Consider the following 23,081-nt stretch of genomic DNA (forward strand, 5'->3'; position numbering starts at 1 on the left):
AGAGGGTCAGACCAGGTTGGAAGGTTTGGAGACAAAGCCAGAGAGGCAAGATTACATTGGTTTTGACATGTGCTGAGGAGGGATGCTGAGTATATTGGGAAAAAGATGCTAAGGATGAAGCTACCAGGTAACAGGAAAAGAGGAAGGCCCAAGATAAGGTTTATGGATGTGGTGAGAGAGGACATGCAGGTGGTTGGTGTGACACAGCAAGATGCAGTGGACAGGAAGAAATGGAAACAGATGATCTGCTGTGGCGACCCCTAATGGGAACAGCTGAAAGAAGATGATGATGATGTTGTTGTTATATTTTAATATGGGTTTAAGAGTAATCTGTTTATTTAATCCAGGATATACATCCGCCCGCAGGTGCAATATCCATTCATATTCTTTAATATCCAACATATTATTGACATCACCACGTCTAATAGTTGGATATACAACCTCTATAACCCTACATAAAAAAGTGTGGGAACTATCATAACCCTGTACATCTTTTGCTAAAGAATTTGTTTCCATCTTCCTACGTTTGTCTGACTATGTTCTATAATTCTCTCTCATTCTTCTATTTGACTTCCCTACATCAAATACTGAATATTGACAACAGCTAAATAAACAATTAAAGAAGTGTTACAAGTGGCACTAACATTGAACCTGTATTTCCTTTGATTAATCGGATGCACAAATACATTAGATGTTCAAATATCATCACAACATGAACAATTATGACAGGGAAAGTTCCCTTTTTATTAAAAAAGGCGTTTTGTTCGATTTAAAGCAAAATCCTTGTAGCACAAAAGATGTTTCAAATTGCTACAATTTCTATAAGCAAACGATGGTCTTTGACATAGCCACTTCTCATGGCCTGGTATCGCTTTTAATATACCCCATTTCTGTCTAATAATTTTCTCTGTTGGGTGACTAGCCCTACTATATGTCATTAAGTATCTTAAAGGTTGGGCTTCATGTTCAGGCTGAGTACATACATCTACATCATCCCAATTTGAAAAATATGGTTTAACCTGTCCATGTCTAAGGTCCATTATATTTCTTCTAGTTTCCTCCAATTCATCAGCCTTATAACCCTTTGCTAAAAAATCGTCTGTCATACCTGTTATTTGGTTAATACATATATCGTAGTCAGTATTTAAAAAACTAACCTGGAGATACTGACTGCTAGTAATACCCTTAAAAGTCCGTCTAGCATGCATGCTATTTTTATGCAGATATTTATTAGCATGCACATCTTTCCAAAACACACTCGTACTAAACTCTGTCCCATCATACTTTAATCTAATATCTAAAAACTGTATTTCATTAGGGGAAGTACACATTTCAAATTTCAGAAAATCGGTAGTTTGATTCAAATAGACAAGAAATTTGTCTAATTCAATATGATCCCCATGCCAAATCAAAAAAAGTCATCAACGAAACGTTTATAAAAAAGGATCTTTGATGCAAAAATATTCCTACTACCAAACATTCATTTCCTCCTATTTTCCCAGTGTTAGGTTTGCATATGTGTTTGCAATTGCAGTACCCATAACAATACCGGATAACTGATGATAACCTACTTATTAAACAAAAATATGTTATTTTCTAATACTAACTCTAAAAGTTCACAAAATGTCTCAACCTGTCTTTCACTATATTGCCCATATTCATATATAATTTTCCTCACTTTTTCAACATCATAACTATTAGAGATCACAGTGAATACGAATTTTATATCAAGGGTTGCTAGTAAAAGAGCCTTTTCATTACTAGAGCTTGACCATTGAAATAGTTTCTTAAGAAAGTCACCTGTATCCTTTATGTAACTAGGAATATAACTTAAAAATTCTTTCATAACATGCTATAAAATACACGGATATGGGCTCAGTGGCCCAACCCCTTCCAGAAACTATTGGTCTCATAGGTGGTTTATTTATGGATTTATGGATCTTTGGAAGACCGTACAACACAGGAATGGTGGGGCACAGAACAGGTGGGAGGCTGGCATAATGGTTAAGATGTTTACCTTACAGACACAAGGTACAGGGTTTGATTCTCACATGGGGTAATTGGCTAGGCCTAAAATGGTCCACAAGGGCAGTTAGTCTAGTACTAATCTATGAACCTATAATTAAACATTGGAATATCGATATCATTCATAAGCTGAAGATCATAAATGCACATATTAATTCTACTAATAATACAATTTATATCTTTTCCCACAAGTATCTTAAAGGTTTGTGTATCAGAAACCAAATCATTCATTGCATTAATATAATAATCCTGATTCATTACAATACAGCCACCTTTGTCCACTTCCTTAATTATTTTACCTTGGTTATTTTACAAAACTTTAGTGCCTCAAACTCCTGTTCTGTCAAATTATACATTTTCTTCAAATTGCCCTTCTCATACAATTCTCATATTTATTCTCATATTTGTTTTTCACATATATTATTAAATGCAAGTATTACAGGGTCACTTACAGGTATAAACGTACTAGTTCTTTTACACTAAGTAGGCATATAAACCATTGAATCTTTAAAAATATGTTTAAGATTTAAATTACGACAAAACATTTTCAAATCTCTAATAGCGTTGACCACACTATCAATGTTGGCAGGTATAAAGTTAATACCACATTTCAACAAGGAAATAGCTACTTCAGAAAGTGAAAAAGTACTTAAATTAATTATTGGACATTGTTCGTTGGAAAATAATGCTAATTCGGTCTCAGATCTGGCTATAACAGCACTTACTGCCATTTGTTCATTTTGCTCCGTGTAACAGGGCCCTTCTGTGTCCTTCCCCTTGATTGCAAGTGTTTCCTGGATCTGTTGCATGTTTGAACAACCACCTGTTATGGTAATTTTATCGGAACCCGTTGTTTTTTGTCTAAAAAAAGATGTATCATAGGTTCATAGGTTCATAGGTTCATACTAGGCTATCTGCCCAAGGGCATTTATAAGCCTAGCCCATAGTTATGTGGCTTTCGCCACCCCTTTAGTTTGAATAAAAAATCATTTGGTACTAAAGGTCTCTGAGAAGTTTCCTCATCACCGGACACTGCTTGCATGCCACCCTGGTTTATGTCCTTATGCGACTGTTCACTCAGTGAAGTCGCCACTGAGGGCGTGGCTATAAAACTTCTCATGGCTTGTGATTGGTTGAAATTACTTTCATTAACCAGTGGAGGTTCAGAATTGATGTTCCGTGATTGTTGAATAGTAACATCCTCAAAATCATCCAGTTCATACATCGAGCCTCGTTTAAAAGCAACAGTTTATAATTCTGATTTATTCGCTTGGGCCATAAAAATATATGTCCCTGGTTAAAGTCATTGATATCACATTGCAATTTATGCCCTTTCGTATTTTCAAGTGGATTATCAAATGTACATAGGCGATTCAGTATAGTATCATACACAGATACATTATCATTAAACAGTGCTAAGTCTATAATCTGCCTCTCCATCTTATTAATTTCCACACATAACTCATCCTCTTTCTGTTGGAAAAACTCATTCATGAGTACCATATAATCAATACTAAGTTTTATATTGAGTTCTTGCCACCGTTTAAGAAGCTCAGGATATGTATTCTTGTAGGAAGACATATTCAGCACACAAAGCCCTTGTTGTGCTATGCTAAGGTTGACATATGCCAAAAAACTAAACCGCTGCCATAGCCGCTTTTTAAAGGCTTTCACCTTTCATTCTAACATCTGAATATCAGAAGAAAAGTAATTTTACTGCATAGTTGTATATGTAGCATTCACTCCAGAAGATGAAATAAGGTTACAATGATCCATTAACGGATTCTCATGCAAAAAAAAACTGTGCAGGGATTGATCCAAGGCATTCGAAGAAACAGCTCCAGTCATAGTAGGTTGTGTCAGGATATGAAAATTTATACGAAAATTCTCAGCATCCACACAAATGCAGTAAAACCAAGCACAAACACACAAATAAAAGCAAAAAGCATGGTAAAGTGAAGCAAACAAACTCTTCTTCTGCAAAGAACAAAAACAGCAAACTTCAAAATGCTGAAACTATTTTAATAGAACAAAGCTTTCGGATTCAAAAATCCTTCCTCAGTTATACAAAAGTTAAAAACACAATACATCTTATATATACAGTCCAATTAAATTCAAAATAAAACACATGACACAACCCAACCTATCAAAACTATATGCCAATTAAAACTAATCAATCATTTAAAAAGACAAAACATTATCACAGCAATATACTTTCAAATCTTATTTAACATTTTGTTGGTTTTTGTTTTAATATGGGTTTAAGAGTAATCTGTTTATTTAATCCAGGATATACATCCGCCCGCAGGTGCAATATCCATTCATAGTCTTTAATATCCAACATGTTATTGACATTACCATGTCTAATAGTTGGATATACAACCTCTATAACCCTAAATAAAAAAGTGTGGGAACTATCATAACACTGTACACGTTTTGCTAAAGAATTTGTTTCCACCTTCCTATGTATGTCCGATCTATGTTCTATAATTCTGTCTCTCATTCTTCTATTTGACTTCACTACTTAAAATCCTGAACATCGACAACAGCTAAATAAGCAATGAAAGAAGTGTTGCAAGTGGCACTAACATTGAAGCTGTATTTCGTTTGATTAATCTGATGCACAAATACATTAGATGTACAATTATCATCACAACATGAACAATTATGGCAGGGGAAGTTCCCTTTTTATTAAAAGTAAGGCATTTTGTTCGATTTAAAGCAAAATCCTTGTAGCACAAACAATGTTTCAAATTGCTACAATTTCTATAAGTAAAAGATGGTCTTTGATATAGCCACTTCTCATGGCGTGGTATCACTTTTAATATATCCCAGTTTTGTCGAATACTTTTCTCTATTGGGTGACTAGCCCTACTATATAAACACGAGTGTGTTTAGGAAAGATGTGCATGCTAATAAATATCTGCATAAAAATAGCATGCATGCTAGACAGACTTTTAAGGTATTACTAGCAGTCAGTATCTCCAGGTTAGTAGATTAAATACTGACTACAATATATGTATTAACCAAATGGCAGGTATGACAGAAGATGTTTTAGCAAGGGATTATAAGGCTGATGAACTGGAGGAAACTAGAAGAAATATAATGGATCTTAGACATGGACAGGCTAAACCATATTTTTCAAATTGGGATGACATAGATGTATGTACTCAGTCTGAACATGAAGCCCAACCTTTAAGATACTCAATGACATATAGTAGGGCTAGTCATCCAATACAGAAAATTATTAGACAGAATTGGGATATATTAAAAGTGATACCACACCATGAGAAGTGGCTATGTCAAAGACCATCTTTTTACTTATAGAAATTGTAGCAATTTGAAACATTGTGCTACAAGAATTTTGCTTGTTTATTTAGCCACCTTTTGTCGATGTTCAGGATTATATGTAGGGAAGTTAATAGAAGAATGAGATACAGAAATATAGAACATAGATCGGACATACATAGGAAGGTGGAAACAAATTCTTTAGCAAAACATGTACAGGGTTATGATAGTTCCCACACTTTTTTATTTTGGGTTATAGAGGTTGTAAAGCCAACTATTAGACGTGGTGATGTCAATAATATGTTGGATATTAAAGAATATGAACTGATATTGCACCTGCGGGTGGATGTATATCCTGGTTTAAATAAACTGATTATGCTTAAACCCATATTAAAACAAAAACAACAAACTGTTAAATAAGATTTGAAAGCATATTAATGTAATAATGTTTTGTCTTTTTAAATAATTGATTAATTTTAATTGGCATATAGTTTTGATAAGAACACCCATGTTTCTTACCTCCCCAATAAGCTAACCCCACCCAAGTACTATAAATACTTAAAGATTTCATCCATTCAAACCATAAACATTTTAACAGGTGGAGATATTCATCCCAATCCTGGCCCACCCTCACCAAATACCAATCTACAGAATCCATCATTTAATAATGCTACCTCTTCTTTAATAATTCAGAACTCTCTCAGTATAGCACATCTTAACATTCGTAGCATTAACAACAAAATTAGTCAACTGCATGCTCTCCTTCAGGTTTATCCATTTGATATCCTTTGCCTTACTGAAACTTGGCTAAAACCTTCCACTCATTACCTAGAAATAACCCCTCCTGGATATAATATACTAAGATATGACCGTACATCAAAAAAGGTGGTGGTGTAGCTATCTTGTTCAAATCTGATCTTCTGGTTTCACTCTATGATGTATCACTCCCCTCAAATACCAATGCTGAGACCCTTACTATCAAACTCCAATTGAATATCTCTAAAGCAATCTATATTATCTGCTCTTACATCCCTCCAGGAAATAATATTAGCACCCTAGAAAACATTCTCAATAGCCTTTTTACCCATTTACCACAAGAAACAATTGTCTTAGGAGATTTTAATATAGACTGGACCTTATGTAATTCCCCCACCCCTAACACCCATATTTAATCTATTTGGTTTCAATCAAATAATAAACTTCCCCACTAGAATCCACAAACCAAGTAGCAAAGAAACTACTCTTGACTGGATCCTTATAAATAGTCACCCAGATACCTATAAGGTAGGATTTCTCCCTGACGACATTAGTGATCACATTCTAACCTTTATCACTAAACAAAAGAAATATAGCCTTAAAAAGAACAATTTTGTCACCTATCATTCTAAAAAACATTTCCATGCTGAGAACTTTATTAATGAACTAAATGCATGTAACTGGTCATCTCTAAAACTACTTAATCTAGATGAAGCAATCTCTTACTTTAATTCTACTTTCCTTCATATTCTAAATAACCATGCTCCTTTCTGCTCCTCCAGAATCAGGACAAAAATAGCCCCCTGGCTCACAAAATAAACCAAAGAAAAAATGTTTCTATGAAATAAAATATGGGCAAGATGGAGAACCTCTAAAAGCTCTGTAGATCATCTATACTTTAAGCAACTAAGAAATGCTGTCAAAAAGGATATAATCTCAGACAAAAAAAACTACTACTCCCACCTGCAACATTCACACTCTAATAATCCTAAAATTTCTGGTCTGGCATTAATAAACTTCTCAAACCAGGACATGCCAGAACTCCTTCCCCCTGCTCTATTCCTAGTAGTAATCATCTGCAAATAGCTAATGCCTTTAACAATTACTTCATTGAAACTATTCAAACTTTAACTCAAACTCTAGTTCCCATGTCCCCCACTCCTACACAACACACTGACAGTCCCTTTCTCTCCCTTCATTTGCAACCTGTACCCATCTCCTTTATCTGCAAACTCCTTCAAAAACTCAAACCCTGCACTCCCTCTGCTGATTGCCTCCCAGCAGAATACCTTCAAATTGCAGCCAAAGCCATAGCATACCCTGTTTCTATCCTGATAAACAGATCCATCTCTGAAGCCTACATCCCCTCTATTTGGAAATTCTCACATATAATCCCTTTGCACAAAGGAGGTAAATCTACTGAAATCTCCAACTACCGTCCTATTGTTCTACTCTCCCCACTTGCCAAAATTATGGAAAAATTTATTCACCATCAGCTACTCCAACACCTTCTCCAAAACAACTTGCTTGCTAACTGCCAGCATGGATTTAGGCCCTTTCATAGCACTACTTCTGCCCTTTTAACTTTTACTGATTGCATAAATAGGAATCGTAACAATAACTGTCTCTCAGCTGCTCTATTTATTGACCTTTCCAAAGCCTTTGATATGGTCAATCATAACCTACTTATCAATGTGCTAAAAGCCCAATCTCTTGACCCACAAGCAATCCTTTGGTTCAAATCTTATCTGGAAAACAGACAACAAGCAGTACTCTGGGACAATAATCTATCCACATACCTCCCAGTAAGCACTGGAATTCCTCAAGGTTCTATCCTAGGCCCTCTTCTTTTCTCCATCTTTATTAATGATCTCCATACTGTTTTTCCACAATCCACCTGTATACAACACGCTGATGACTCTACTCTTATCTGTACTGCCAAGTCTTCTTCCTCTCTCCACACCCTTACACAAAATGTATTTAACACAGTTGAAAAATGGTTCACACAACGCTGCCTTCTTCTTAACCCTAAGAAAACTAAGCTACTACTTTTTACTCCCACCATAAAATCTCCTCAGTTCCACTTCACTATTACCTCTGACAATGGAACCTACATTTTCCCTGATTCTACTGCTCAACTACTTGGCATAACTATTGACCATAACCTCAGCTTTGATGCCCATGTTAATAATATTATAAAAACTGTTAATAAAAAATTAGGCTCCCTGTATAGAATAAAACCCTTCCTTACACCTCTAGCTAAGAAATCCATAGCCCAGACTCACCTTACTTCCACCCTATTCTATGCTTCTGCCATTTACACCAATCTATCAAAGCATAATCTCACCAAACTTGAAACTAGCTACAATAACATAACCAGATTTGCCACTGGCTCTCCATACAGAACTCATCACTGCCTCAACCTTAAACAACTCAGATGGTTAGAACTACAAAATCAACTACTATACAATCAACTTGTGATTCCACAACAAACCCTGCACCATCCTACTAATACTCCCATCCTTACTAATCTGATCTCCGCTTATAAAAATCTTTCAACACTACGCTCAGCTAATAAACTTCTTATTGCCAACAACCCTTCTAATAACAAAGCAGGTGATTCCCTCTTCTCCAATGTTGTGGGTAGAATCTGGAACAAACTTCCTAATACATTCACCTCACTCTCATCCTCTCTAATCTTTAAAAAACACCTTAGAGACCACCTTAAAATACAGTGGCTTTGCCCCTGCTCAAAGCCTGATTTAATCTACTTTTCATCTCTCCCCTCCCCTGGTTCCTTCTCTCTTGCTTCCTTAACAATTACCCTCCCATACCTTATGAACAACACTATAAAAAGTTTCCTACTGTTCTAATGTTTTAGTTTTTAATTGACTTCACATGAACCCTACTAAAGCATTAAGACTTGTTTATTTTTTACTTCTACTCTAATGAAACGTTACATTGTTCACGATTTTTTTTTTTTCTTTTCATGTCTTATTTTGTAATGTGAAACTAGTCTTTTTTAGAATATTTTGAATGTATTAATTTACTCATGTTGGAGCTTTTCTCCTCGGGCCTCTTCTGAAAAGGGATATGTATCCAGCTAGACGAGCCCGGTCAACAAATGTAAATAAAAAAAAATAAAAATAATGTACTGTATGAAGGGACTCTTGTCCACACTTACGGATATAGCTTATCATGGTGTTACACAAGAACAGAGCCAGTGGTTGACTAGGACGTCTTTCTAAATGGTTTTGTAGGACAGGAGGGACAGAGGGTACTGACCCGAAGGATAACGATAAGGAGTTCCGGGCCTGTGAGTACAGACAATGCCTAGCAGGTTTGCTAGGTTTGTGGACAGACAGGAGTTTTTAGTCACTGGATCACAATGACTGACTAGGAACATAGATGTATTGAATGTTATTTAGTACTAATTTTATAAGAAGCTGTGTATATGTTTGTTGGTGGGGTAGTTCTAACCAATTTAGGGTTTTTAGCGTTATACTGTGGTGGGTTCTGAAATGGGTATTTGCTGCAAATTCAGCAGCTTTGTTATAGCATTGTTGAAGTTTTGATTTTTGTGATACCTGAAGATCAGTAAGGATGGGAGAGTCAAAAAAGTGTGGGGAGTAGATATGTAGTGGCAAGTGTAACTTTAGTTGTGTCAGTGAGAACGTTTTTGGCACTATAAAGCATCCCTAGTTTTTGAAGAGTTTTTCTTGTGAAATTTTGTATATGCAGGTCGAATTTAAGATTATCATCCACTATCATCACTAATAATTTGCTACAAGAAGTGACTTTGGTGGTTGTATTATCAAGAGAGACAGGACTTTGTGTTTTTTCATGGGAGACGAATTTGGGGGAAAAAGTAGTAATTTTTTTTTTTTTTTGAAAGGTGAAAGTGGATGTGGTGATATGTGGCTATTGGGTAGGATTAGGATTAAATGTTGGGGAATCTATGGTTAGAGATGCTAGACTATATGAAAAAGAGTTGAACCATATTGCAGTTTCAAGTGATGAGTTATTGGGAGAGTATTTAGGGTTGAATTTATAGCTAGGATGCAAGATTTCTTTAACAGCTGTCCAGAATTTTTTAGGATTGTGTTTACTATTATTCTGAAAGCTATTACAGTATAGTTTTGTGCCTTCATTAATTTGCGTTTAAGAATGACTGCAAAGCATTCTAACGTTTTCCAGATATTGTGTGTTTTATATTTTTGTCATTCTTTCCATGCTTTTTCTCTACCCTGTATTAGAATTCTACTCTTTTTGGACAGCCAAATTGCATTTTTGTTTTTAATGTCTTCCTTCGAGGAGGTGCAAGACTATTTAAGATATTCAGTAAAATTGTACTGAATTAATTTAAGGCATCATCTAAGAGGAAGATGTTTAGAACGCTACAGTTAATAAATGATGGGTTACTAATGAACATTTCTGGGTTCAACTTAGAAGGGTTGTTTGTTGTTTTATGAACATGCTATTTAAGTTGATATATCGGATGTCTGGTTTTACAGATTTTGAGATGATCACTGAGGCAGTCAGACATTATAGTTGAGGTGTGTATTTTCCAGGGTCTGATACTAGGATCCAGTCTAATAGGGTGTCTTGCTATAATGTCTGGAGTTATTAATTAGTTGTGGAAACCAAATAAGTTCATGCCAGATGTGTGGGAGTTAGAGTTTATGTCCAACCAATTGATATACACATCACCTTGTAGTATTATTTTTTTTGTTATGACTATCCAATGTAGGATATCTTCCAGTATAGCTGTATCACTGCCAGGAAGGATGTAAAGAACAATAATACTTATTTGTTTATAGTTTAATTTCATGAAAGGTATATAAAGCTCTGGTGTACTGAATTTTGGTATTGGTTTGTTGTAGGGGGAAATGTGGTAGTTGTTGGTTGGGTTGTTCAAAAATATTAAAATAATACCACTACCTTTTCTTTTGAGACAGTCTTTATGGATGATATTATAACTGTGAGGCGTCATTTTGGAGTCATTTATGCTGGGTTTAAGTCAAGTTTCTGTTACAGTGAGAATATCACGCTTACATTGGGTAACCCAGGCATGTACTTCAGCAATTTCATTTTATATGCTTCTAACATTTACGGCAGCAAAAGATAGATTACTTGGGGGGGGGGGGTTGACCATTGTAGGATTAGAGTAGTGTGTGGAAGGGAATTGTCTTGATGTTGATTGTGATGAGGGACAGGATTAAGGTGAATGTCTCCTACTAGAATGATTTTATTATATTGGGGAATTACTGATACATGTTTTTTTGGAAAGCAGTTTTCCACCTAATTTTGTTTTGGTTTGAATTGAGATGGAGTTAATCAGTCTGTAGTTGGAGTAAAACTGAGGGATGTCATTAAATAGGTTCAGTGTGATGTGTGAATAGTGTAGGGAGGTAGCATGAATAGGTGGTTGAGATATAGTTGGAGATATGTTGAGGGCCATTATACAGTCATGGTAGGACACCCTTGCCAGTACTGGACCACAGGAGATTTATCTTCACATTTCTCTCAGGCCCACTCATAGTCTGCCACCAAATAAATACAAGTTGTGTCTGTAGCTCACTGCTTTTACCTGCTGTTTGTATGCCATAGTGTGCTAAAATTTGGGAGTTTTGCGTAATATACCAAACCTGTCCATCATAAAATCCTCTGAGTATACCGGGACAACAATGTACAACATGGACATCTACTTGCAAACCATGCACTGCTGTATCCATCCATGAACAGTATGAATATCGCATTACGTATAAATGAGTACCTGAATACATCAGTGAGTATGAGTATATCTCTGTTACTCAGACATTTTGCATCTAATTTCTACAGGAAAGAGTTACTAATATGGCTTTACTGCACTGAGTTATGAAATATAAAAATCTATGCCCCAAAAGCCTGGAGCCATTCTCATGTATATGTCCTTTGCAATACAACAATTTTACTCTTAGCACTACCCATCATAAATTATACATACCAGAAAACAGTGAGATAATTAAACAAAACACTATGAATACCTGGCCTTTGGAGCAGTTGCTATTTTTCAGCCAGCTATTGAACTCCAGTAATTGATGCTGACTAGCTGTATCATTTGTAATACAAATAACTGAATCAGCAAACCTGAAAAAAAAAGAAACCTATCAGTCTGTTTCATTATTGCAAGACCAAGATTGAATACATTTACAATAAATCCTTCCTCTTGCCATGTTTTGGTGACAGCATGCAAATCAACAAAGCAGGTCACAACTGCCAACTTGCCAAGTATAGAAAAGTTATGAAATTCAGATATTTGGACTGGAAGATTTTAAGGCATTAAGGAATGAAGGTAGCTTTTTTTCTTTCTTTTTACCCTCCACGTATAACCCACTGAACAATGGGAATAGTATTATTAGACAATTTGAAGCAGCCATTTTAAAACTCCTCAATCATAGTCTTTCAATAATGGAGACATACAGCCAAAAACAATACATTCCAAGGTTGGTGAAGTTCTGGTGGTCCGAATCAACACACTAACGTATTCTATGTTCAAATATTGTTAAGCTGAATCACTGGTACGGAATGACAAGACTGCAAAATGTATATAAACATTAATTCTCTTACACATCTGACTCCCTGTTAAGGGCATATCATTTGTAAATATTTGGCCCTCAGAAATTTATTTTAAGTCAATAAAGTAATTTCATTTATTAAAAACTTAACTGTGGCCCTGTTGTACATAATCTTACATGAATGTATTTTAGAACACATTAGTATTTCCAGTTTTCTTCATTCTGCTGAAATACATATTCCATAAAGTGAAATAAAATGACAAAGTACAATTTCAAGTAAGAAAGATTAACTAAAGCTACACAGTGATCCCCATAAAGTCAAAATCTTCAGCTCTCCAATAGTGTGTGTGTGTGTGTGTGTGTGTGTGTGTGTGTGTGTGTGTGTGTGTGTGTGTGTGTGTGTGTGTGTGTGTGTGTGTGTGTGTGAAGAATTAGACTTAGTGTTATGCCCACTATAAACAGAGTCACAGTTCTTTGTTCATGATAACTCATTTTATGCTCAAATATACTTAAAGTTTTATATGTACATATCATTCACTGATGAATTTAGAGAAAATAAATAACATTTGATTGATGTATATAGATCATATGGCTATTTGGAATTTAATATTTAAATAGTAAGTTTGTTTTGAAACAGTCTGTGAACGTGAAAGAGGTAAACCATTGTAATTATTCAATAAAATATTCATTAATTTTAGCTCTGTTCCTCTCCAACTGAAGTGCTTGCTTTTTTAGAATATACAATTAAGACTTCTCATTTTTTGAGTGAACTGTCAATGTGGGCGCCTTCTTCATGAGTGTCTTTGACATAGCTGTAGCGGTAGTGCCTTTTTGAACATGTGTGAAATGACTGTTTGAAAATGAATGCACAGTTGGATCTGCACGTCCCACCCTCTTTCACAGCCACCCCCCGCATGACTTTATATGGTGTCTAAGCACTTCTGCATGTACATTACATGCCTTTATATGCTGTGTAAGCACTCCTGCATGTACAATGCATGACTTTATATGCTGTCTAAGCACTCCTGCGTGTATGTTGCAGCTATTTAACTGCATGTACTGAAATAGCTTCAGCTCCTCCAACAACCACATTCTTTCCTCCATTCATTACTCATCCTAACTATACTTTGCATCCTCACTGATGAGACTACATAATAATTTACAAGTTCTCCCAGCTAGTAATGTTTGGATTTTATTATTCTGTTCTATTAACGGAACTCCTACCAAACTACTCCATACTAAACTAAAATGGATCCTATTTCTTCTAAGCACTGCACTGTCCCTTTCTCTTCCATTTCTAACAAGCACTGTAAACAATTTTTGCCTACCCATCCCAGTTACCTCCTACACTAATGAATTTAGTCAGCTGCCTTCTAATATAACACAGTTCTAGAGGTAAGCATGGCAATATAATAACATTCATACACAGCAGTGGGTATGTGATGCTTACCCATACAGCTTAACTTCCATATTAGACTACTAAAACGCTGTCAGCCTGCAGCATAATCCATCAAAATCCTGGCAGCCTTATATATCTTTTCTCTATAAAAATAGTGAGAGCTAGCAATATCAAGTCATGCCAATACTTTCAAATCCATTCCACACTCACACATCACCAACTGCAACAAATCTTACAGGGCTAACACTTTCTGTGGTGAATAAATGTATAACATTAATAGCACATGTTCTACATTATGCAGCTGGGTTCTTCAACACCAACCAGATATCATGGCTAATACTGCATCCTGACTAAAAGAGGAAGCCTGCCTTTCTTTATTTATCAGCTACCACTATCATTGCTTCTGTTAAAATTGGCATGGCCTACCAACAGGTGGTTAAGTCCTCCTTTTGGTAAGTAAATATGACACTATTAGAGTTAGGGTTCTTTCATGAAGTGATACTCATTATGAATGCATTTTTACATCTAACCAGCTAACCACACAACGCGTGTTAGGTAACCATACCAAGGACATTTTGCTGTGGCTTGTATAACACCACACATATCTAAGTCATTGAAGAACAATTTCCAAACATCTTCTAGCAATGCTCCAGATATGGCAGTATTCTCCTTAGAGATCTCAGCATTAACTGGCCAAATAATAAGACATGGCACTGAATAGTCTTCTCACTGGACATTCAAGACTTATCACTACAGTGATGGGGCATCCTGCAAGTCCTCAATCTGTAAAAAATGAAGCACAATTTTGTAAGAAAACCATGAATTATGAAACACATTGTTACATCACTGAAGTATTTTGCAAAGGGGCCAGACCTATGCACCTATCCAATTTGTGGGGCTTTTATACTAAGTGAGAGCACCATACCTTGGAGTAATGGACATACTGTTAAACTCTCACAGTTCTGAGGATCCTTAGAATTATAACTAGAACATAAACAAATTCACAGTAAACAGTCTCATCCCCTACAAGGCCCACAACCTATTCCAGGAGCAGAATTTTATGAGCTCAATTATTAACAATGCCCCAAAACTTGCCCCTCCACTTAAATTCTCCCAAACATCCTTAAGAACCATTGGTCTAATCTCTCACTTTAATCACTTAAAAAGGCTAAACAAGAACCAGTTCTAGTTGCAGGTTAATCCAGTCACCCAACAGTCAGCACAGAACTGACCAAACTCTTACTGGAAAGACATGTCAGCCATCAATGCAATCTTTTTGTCTACAACAACAAACTTCACGCTTTTGAAAATAATTTACAGGCCAATAGAATATACATCATTTTGTCAAATATATTTTAAAGCTGTAGTATTTATAAAGATTAAAAAAAAAAAAAAAACAAGTAATCTCCATGGTATCCCCGAAGTCTCAAAATAACCCAATAAACAAGTACAGTGGGTCCAAAAACAAAACAGTGTAAGAAACTTCTCTGTGTGGAAGATTTTCAGTCCATATATCTCTAGTTAATCACTGTATATTAATCAGATCAGACAATAGTAGTAGAAGAAGTAGTAGAAGTAGCAAACTTAAACTTGTCTTAAGTAAAAAAAATAAAAAATATATAATTGTACAGAATTACTTAGTATTCAAAAGTAATCCAAGCAAGGCAGGCACTCTGTTTCCAGTCGAAAATCCTTTATTAAGTACACAGACAAGTGATCCAAGTAAAACAAAAATAGAGTAATAATTTCCAAACAAGCTTTCTAAATATATATATACTTTTTATCAGGCAAGGGAGTGGTTTACTGTGCTGTAAAACAAAGTGTTATTGGTACACATATTAAATTCACATCCCTTCCCACATCAGTGTGACATTCGAGCTGGTCCTGCCCCACTTAGTAGCTGCCATAATAAAATAACCCTTATTACAGCCGAGTGACGTCTCCAGGCGTTTCTGCAGTTACACCCTACTGCTCCTCTAGGCGTCAAATATTGCCTGTTCTTATTTGCATTAATAATTCCAAAACCATGTTACATACAAGGTATCGGAAAATTTTATCTCGAAGCATACATGATTGCAAACCCAATTGTATTGAAATCTGTCAATGGGTATTTGTTAAAAATGTAAGATGATAACTTCAATTTTTTAAATTTTGAAGCCACGCCCACTAGGAGTTAAAGGTACACATTCAAAAGAGCTCTACTGGAGGGAATGAGTTAAATAAAATTTATAACGATGTGGTACCTCTTATTTAACCAGATTATTAAGTAGATTATTAAGTCTGTGATTTTATACAAGACAATATACTTCATGTCTGGAAATATATCAACCTTAGTTCATTTGGCAATCAAAAAAAATATATAAATATACGCATATACACTTTGCATGTAAAAAATCAATTGTAAAAATCATATTCTGTTTTCATAACCTATTGTTAACAAAGAGCGCTTTCGTCCTTCTAGACTTCTTCGGGTCTGTGTACAAGAAACCTAAACACTATCTATAAAAATATTATTGTATAATTAGTTAGTATTGTTAATACACATCCCCCCAGATTCTCAAAAGCTTGCATGGAGTGCAAGATCGGTGCAGGAGCTCAAGCAGGCAATATGTCTGCCGTGCGATCCAGGAACAGCCTGCAGGGGCGTGCACGAGCACACCTTCACTAATCCTGCACGGACTAAGCCTGGTATGCAAATCACCCCATTTGCAAGAGAAATCTATGCAAATTAGGTAATTTTGCAATCCAGGAAGCTTGCAATAGTCCGTGCAGGACTAGTGCTATCTGCAGAAATGTACTCGGTTAGTAACCGAGTACATTTCTGCAAAATCCAAAACGGAGCTACGACAGTATAAGGCCATTGGCATTGCAAACAAAAAAATTATTCAAAAATCAACTTTTATTTTTTTAGCCGATCACGGCTGTTTAAGCATAGGGCAGCAGCAAGCAAACAGGATCGGGAGGAAAATAATAAAATAAACCTAAAATAAGCAGTCTAACTAAAATCACTATTCTGCCATGCATGTCAATGGCAGGCAGAAGACACCCTGGCCAGTGAGTAGTGGTTGCTAAGGGGGGAGGCTCAGTGTGAGACATGTGACTATGCATTAGCAGGCAATCCTATGCAAATGAGGGGAAGGATAGTGAATCTCAGTTTTCCCCAGCATGTGAGTCAGATCCCAACAGTGTAAGAGTATGAATAGCTTGGTGCAAGCCTAAGAGTTAGGTGACATCATGGGGGGGTGTCAGGCATACTGTAAGCGGATTGGAGCCCTGTGGCTCAGGATTGCTCCTAGCTTAGCACAGAAAAGCTAGGGGTGTGTCTAAACCTGCTTAGCACTCTTTACAAAGCCTAAGCGGGTGTGTTTTACAGGAAAAAAAAAAGGTTAAAGCAAGAAATAGCAGCAGTTGCACATTTGAGCACTCTGTTTGCGTGGCGTGCACATGGGCTTAAACAGGAAGGCAATGGGACGGGAAAACAGCAGTAGGAAGGTAATCAAGGAGAACTAGCTTAGCTGGCAGGTGAAATGTATCAGAATCAGTCAATTACACAGGCAGCAGACCAGTCCAGCCCAGAACACTACTATAAACTATGCAAACACCTTCCCCTCTGGTTTTTCCCACACTCTACACCACTGGTGTAAACATTTAACACTCAGTACCGCAAAATGATAGGGGCTGCAATAGCTATCATACAACAACTTGTGGAAGAGGCTGAGGGTGGTGAGGATATGAATGCTGTCCACCAACCCACAGTGAGGAGATGGAGAAGAGTGTATAGACCCAGGGTAACCTACCAGGGTCTACATGAGCTGGAGATAGTGGGGCACTATAGGGTGGACAGGGACCTCCTACAGCAAACTGTTGAGCTGTGCCGGCCACGCCTCACACACAGAACTAACAGAGGGGAACCCGTCCCAGTGGATACCAAGGTGTGTGTAGGCCTAAGAATACTAGCTACAGGTACCTTCCAAAGGCCAACTGGGGATATGATGGGGATTTCACAGGCATCAGCATCCAGGGTACTCCACCAGTTCCTGGATGCCATGTCAGCACATGTCGGTGAGTACGTATATTTCCCCAACATCTGTGAAGTGTTGGCCAGCAATATGCAACTGTTCTACCAAATAGCAGAATACCTTCAGGTAGTGGGTGCTATAGACTGTACGCACATACACATCAAAGCACCACCCGGTGAGCATGGAAGGGTCTACATCAACCGCAAGGGCTTCCCTCCATCAACTGCCAGATCGTGTGCGATGCCCAGGGTATAATAATGAATGCGTGTGCTGGCTGTCCTGCAAGCTATCACGATTCCCACATCTGGCATCTGACACAGCTGTTCCAGAGATTTGCCAATGGGGACATCCCTCATGGTCACCTAGTAAGGAATGCTGGATACGCACTGGAGCCGTGGCTGATGACACCCATCAGAAATGCACACACACCGAACAAGAACTCCATAATGAGGCACACGCACAGACCAGAATTATAGTAGAGCATGTGTCTGGGATGCACAAGTCATGGTTCCAGTGCCTGGACACATCCAGTGGAGCCTTGCAGTACTCACCAGCTACATGTACCTAAATTGTCCTTGTATGTGCCATGCTACAAAATATGATCCTGCAGACACAGCTGCAGCAGGAACAGCACGAGGAAGGGCCACACAGCCCCCCACCATTGCCAAGGCCTGCACAGGCACAGAGTGACTCAGAGAAGAAACAACCTGAGCCTGCCCCAGTAGGCAGAAGGAGGCATGCCCTGTATGCATGCCCTGGCCTTGGCAAAGAGGCAATGCATAGCACATACACTGACACAGGAGGGACCCAGGGAATAACATCTCTCTCTGACTCTCACATACAGTAAAAGGGATGCCAAACATTACACTACCTGTGCCTAACCATGTGTAGGGAGTTTACTATGTGCATTCAACATAGGCAGCCCTGCAGCACCACGCTCAATACTGGGACACCCACAAGGTAAGTGACTCACACATGCCAATCGGGGGTGGGGGGGGTCACATACCCAACAACAGTCAAAGCCAGCAAGACAGGTGCAGACAAACACAAACAAAGGTGGTGCTACGGCCTCTGAATGAGGCCTATGAGTAACCTCCCTCCCAGGCCTATACAGACAGACTTATGTAGATAATTAAAAGCTAAGATCTGTAGTACACTGGTATGCCTCTAGTCAGCATGATAGGTAAGACAACAGACTGAAATGGAGTACCCGACATACCAGTACAGTCCTAGCAAATGTGTACAAGTGTCAGGTGTGCCCCCACATCCTATGTAGAAATGTAGTCAGGTGTGCCCTCTCCACACTCCTGTGTAGAAATGTAGAAATAGTCAGGTGTGCCCCCCATCTTACGTAGAAATGTAGCAACAGTCAGGTGTGCCCCCCCAATCCTGTGTAGAAATGTAGAAATAGTCAGGTGCGCCTCCCCATCCTACATAGAAATATAGTAACAGTCAGGTGTGCCTCCCCCCCCACAATCCTGTGTAGAAATGTAGAAATAGTCACCTGTGCCCCCCATCTTATGTAGAAATGTAGTTAACAGTCAGGTGTGCACCCCCAAATCCTGTGTAGAAATGTAGAAATAGTCAGGTGTGCCCCCCCCCCCATCTTACGTAGAAATGTGGAAATGCAGAAATGTAGTAACAGTTCATGCCAAATGATTGACGGATACCCTGCAGAGACAGCATGCTACCTGTAGGTGTACAACACAAAGGTCAGCACTGCAGTACAAACAACCTGGACTCGATCGACACATTCAGTACAGACGGCCACACTGGGCATGCCCACACACTTAAACACATGAAGGCCATGTCTGCAAACACCAGTGGACCAAACATATCTGGAAGCTGCAGATGTTAGTGCAGACACTCCTCAGTATGCACCACTCATGCTTTGCACACACAGTGGATAGGAACACATATATATATCTAAGGACAACACATTATAATAAGCCAAAGGTAGATGTACATAGATGTGAGGAAGAGGGTGACTGTGACAAGGAGCCATCCAGGCCTGTCCCGGCCAGCACACAGGCAAAGGGCCACAACCACATGAGGGTCAGATGTCACTCACTGCAGATACTAGCCTCCGGTATCTGTCATGATTACAGAGTATGTGGTGCACGTTCCAGCTGTGCAACATGACTGTTCAAGGAAGTAGTCATGTAGCAGCTGTATACACGTACCTGTGAAATATGACCCAGGTTGTGCATGCACATGGCATATCAACCCCTAGATGTATGGGTTATGGCCCATGCACACACACTGCCCTCCCCATAGCCCCACTATGACAAGCCTGCTGAGGTCATCCACTGTGGAATACACCTTTGGGAGAATTGTATCCCAGTAATCTCTGTGGCATGTCCCATAACTGTATACTGCTGTAGTGTGATAAACTAGTTAGGTAGGAGTTCTAACCCCAGCCTTGGCAACTCTGTGTGTGTGTGTGTGTGTGTGTGTGTGTGTGTTGGTCTGTGTAGAAGGCAATGCTTTTTGGGGTAGGCACACCCCTACAAGTTACATGCTCTACTTTGGTAAGGCTGCTGATGTCATCCACCTAGAAATACATCTCTGGGAAGGCTGCAGCCCAGTAATCGCCGTAGTGTGTGCACTAACTGTGTACTGCTGTAGTGTGATAAGTTACTTAGGTAGGAGTTCTAACCCCAGCCTTGGCAACTGTATTTGTGTGTCTGTCTGCATAGAAGGTAATTCTTTTTAGGGTAGGCAAACCCTCTACAAGTTAAATGCTCTACTTTGGTCAGGCTGCTGATGTCACCCACCTAGAAATACATCTCTGGGAAGGCTGCAGCCCAGTAATCTCCGTAGCACATGCTGTAACTGCGTGCTGCTGTAGTGTGAGTTAGAACTCAATTAGGTTTCTATTCCCACCCATTGCAGTTCTGGATGTTTTGTGTGTGTTTCAATGTCTGTGTAGGGAGCAATGCATTAGAGGCTAGTCACACTCAGTACATGTCAGATGCCCTACTTGCCAATCCTGCTGATGTCAGCCAATGTGGTATACACCTTTGGAGAAGGAGTTCTCCAGTAATCCCAGTGGTGTGTCCTATAACAGCTCCATGCTGTAGTGTGGTATAGACCTCTTTTAGGGGTCCTATACCCACACATGTCGGTTTTGGATGTTTTGTGTGTGTTCCATTGTCTGTGCAGGGAGCAATGCATTTTAGGCTACTCACACTCAGTACATGTCAAATGCCCTACTTTGGCTATCCTGCTGATGTCAGTCAATGTGACATACACCTTTGGGGAAGGAGTACTCCAGTAATCTCTGTGGCGTGTACTATACCTGCGTAGTGCTGTAGTGTAATAAACTGGCTAGGTACGAGGTTCTTTTCCCAGACATGACAGGTATGTGTGTGTGTGTGTGTGTGTGTGTGTGTGTGTGTGTGTGTGTGTGTGTGTGTGTGTGTGTGTGTGTGTGTAACTCGTATCCTGTGTGGAGGTAGGTGTGAGTGTGTGACACCTGGCCACAATGTGGAGTGGGTTTTGCATATTTCTTATATGGTGGCCCTAGTATATATCACAATGTCGACTGTAAAGGGATAACAGATGTGAAATAGCCGAGAGGCTGGAGTGCAAATCCATACCCATAAATGTGACATCAAGGCCAGGCAATTACAGTTAGCAAACCCAATATTACACACAGCACACTCTCAACCCATGTCTCATACACACACACACACACACACACACACACACACACACACACACACACACACACACACACACATGCCAAGGCAACAGCCAATATGTGTGCAGTATAGTGTTGCTGCCTCACAGTAAGACGCTGTCCGGTTTGATTCTCAGCTAGAGCGCCTTCTGCATGGAGACATGCGTGAATGGGCGTACCTTCGTTGACGGTTGTGCGTCAGGCCTGGCAAGCCGGTACGTAAAAATCAACTGTCAATCATTAGCGGATGGGAGTTCCGCTGTGGCGACCCCTAACTGGGAAAAGCCGAAAGACACAAGCAAACACTGCATATTGGTGACTGATAGTAACTATGGAGTGAGTGCAGTGGCCTATAGAGGGCATGGCACCCTGTCCATCTGTCCAATAGGCACATACATGCAGACAATACACCTTCCCCATGTTTCCCACTGGTCACCTGCAACACCTGTGGTGCCATCACATGTGATCCACAAAGGACATAGCATGCTTGAAAACATGCCCTGTATGAACAGATGCCACTGACATCAGGGAATGCCATTAGCATGCTATCAATGCAGGTGCAGGGTAACCTGCTGTCCATTACCAGTTCCTGCCACAGGTGGCCAAGACTGGCACATCTGATATAATCTGAGTACACAACATGGGCCAGACACCCCAGGTACAGTTCCACATGTCACTGCACATGCATGTGGGAGGTGTGCACATCCCAGACACCGTCCATGTCATGGATTAAGGAACACATACATGGCAAGAGATGCACAGCACTGGCCACATGCAATAGTCACCCAGGTGAATGGATGTTGGATACAATACCCACCTGTGTGGGCAAAAGCAGAAACCACAGCCCTGAGCCATAATGCAGACCATTGTCATGTGGCCTGATGCCAAGGTATACCCATCACCTAGCCTTATACAGCCACCTGGCACAGTCGACCACCACATACCCGTACATAAATGCACCCATGCATGTCAGTACAGGCACCCTGTGTGTTTGTGTGTGTGGTGTATGATACGTATGATCACATCCACACTCACTGCAACCCCAGCAGCATACGGAAGTATGCTGTCTGATGCCAGACAGCTCCCCATACCTTTTGCCCATATAACCTCCGTATGACCCATGTGGTGCATGTGATACCTGCACAGTAATATATTCTGGAAATCTCACTAGTGATAAGCTGTATCCCTGGCCCTGTCAAGTGTGCCAGTGTGTATGCGTCCCTGTGAGAGTGTGGCTGTGTTGATGCTGGCACCTGTTCATGCGGACAGGCATGTGTACTTCACCTACCATATAGCTAACATATCCCTGTTGCAGATGTCACTCACTATCACATATATGTTCTGAGGACTCC

At 39.1% G+C, this 23,081-nt stretch overlaps 1 long non-coding RNA gene across 2 annotated transcripts in view; it reads right to left on the minus strand.

Annotated features, from left to right (window-relative positions):
- LOC122801534 overlaps positions 1-23,081 on the minus strand; it is a 599,757-nt gene that overhangs the window by 135,438 nt on the left and 441,238 nt on the right. The window contains exon 4 of one of the 2 annotated variants that reach the window (XR_006364755.1): positions 12,096-12,198. The exons of the other annotated variant lie outside the window; for it this stretch is intronic. This is a non-coding gene — a long non-coding RNA (uncharacterized LOC122801534). The remainder of the gene's footprint in view (positions 1-12,095; positions 12,199-23,081) is intronic. 2 annotated transcript variants of the gene reach the window in all.

Source organism: Protopterus annectens, chromosome 5.part0, assembly GCF_019279795.1.
Source record: "Protopterus annectens isolate FY-2018-M chromosome 5.part0, PAN1.0, whole genome shotgun sequence".
NCBI classification, from domain to species: domain Eukaryota; kingdom Metazoa; phylum Chordata; order Ceratodontiformes; family Protopteridae; genus Protopterus; species Protopterus annectens.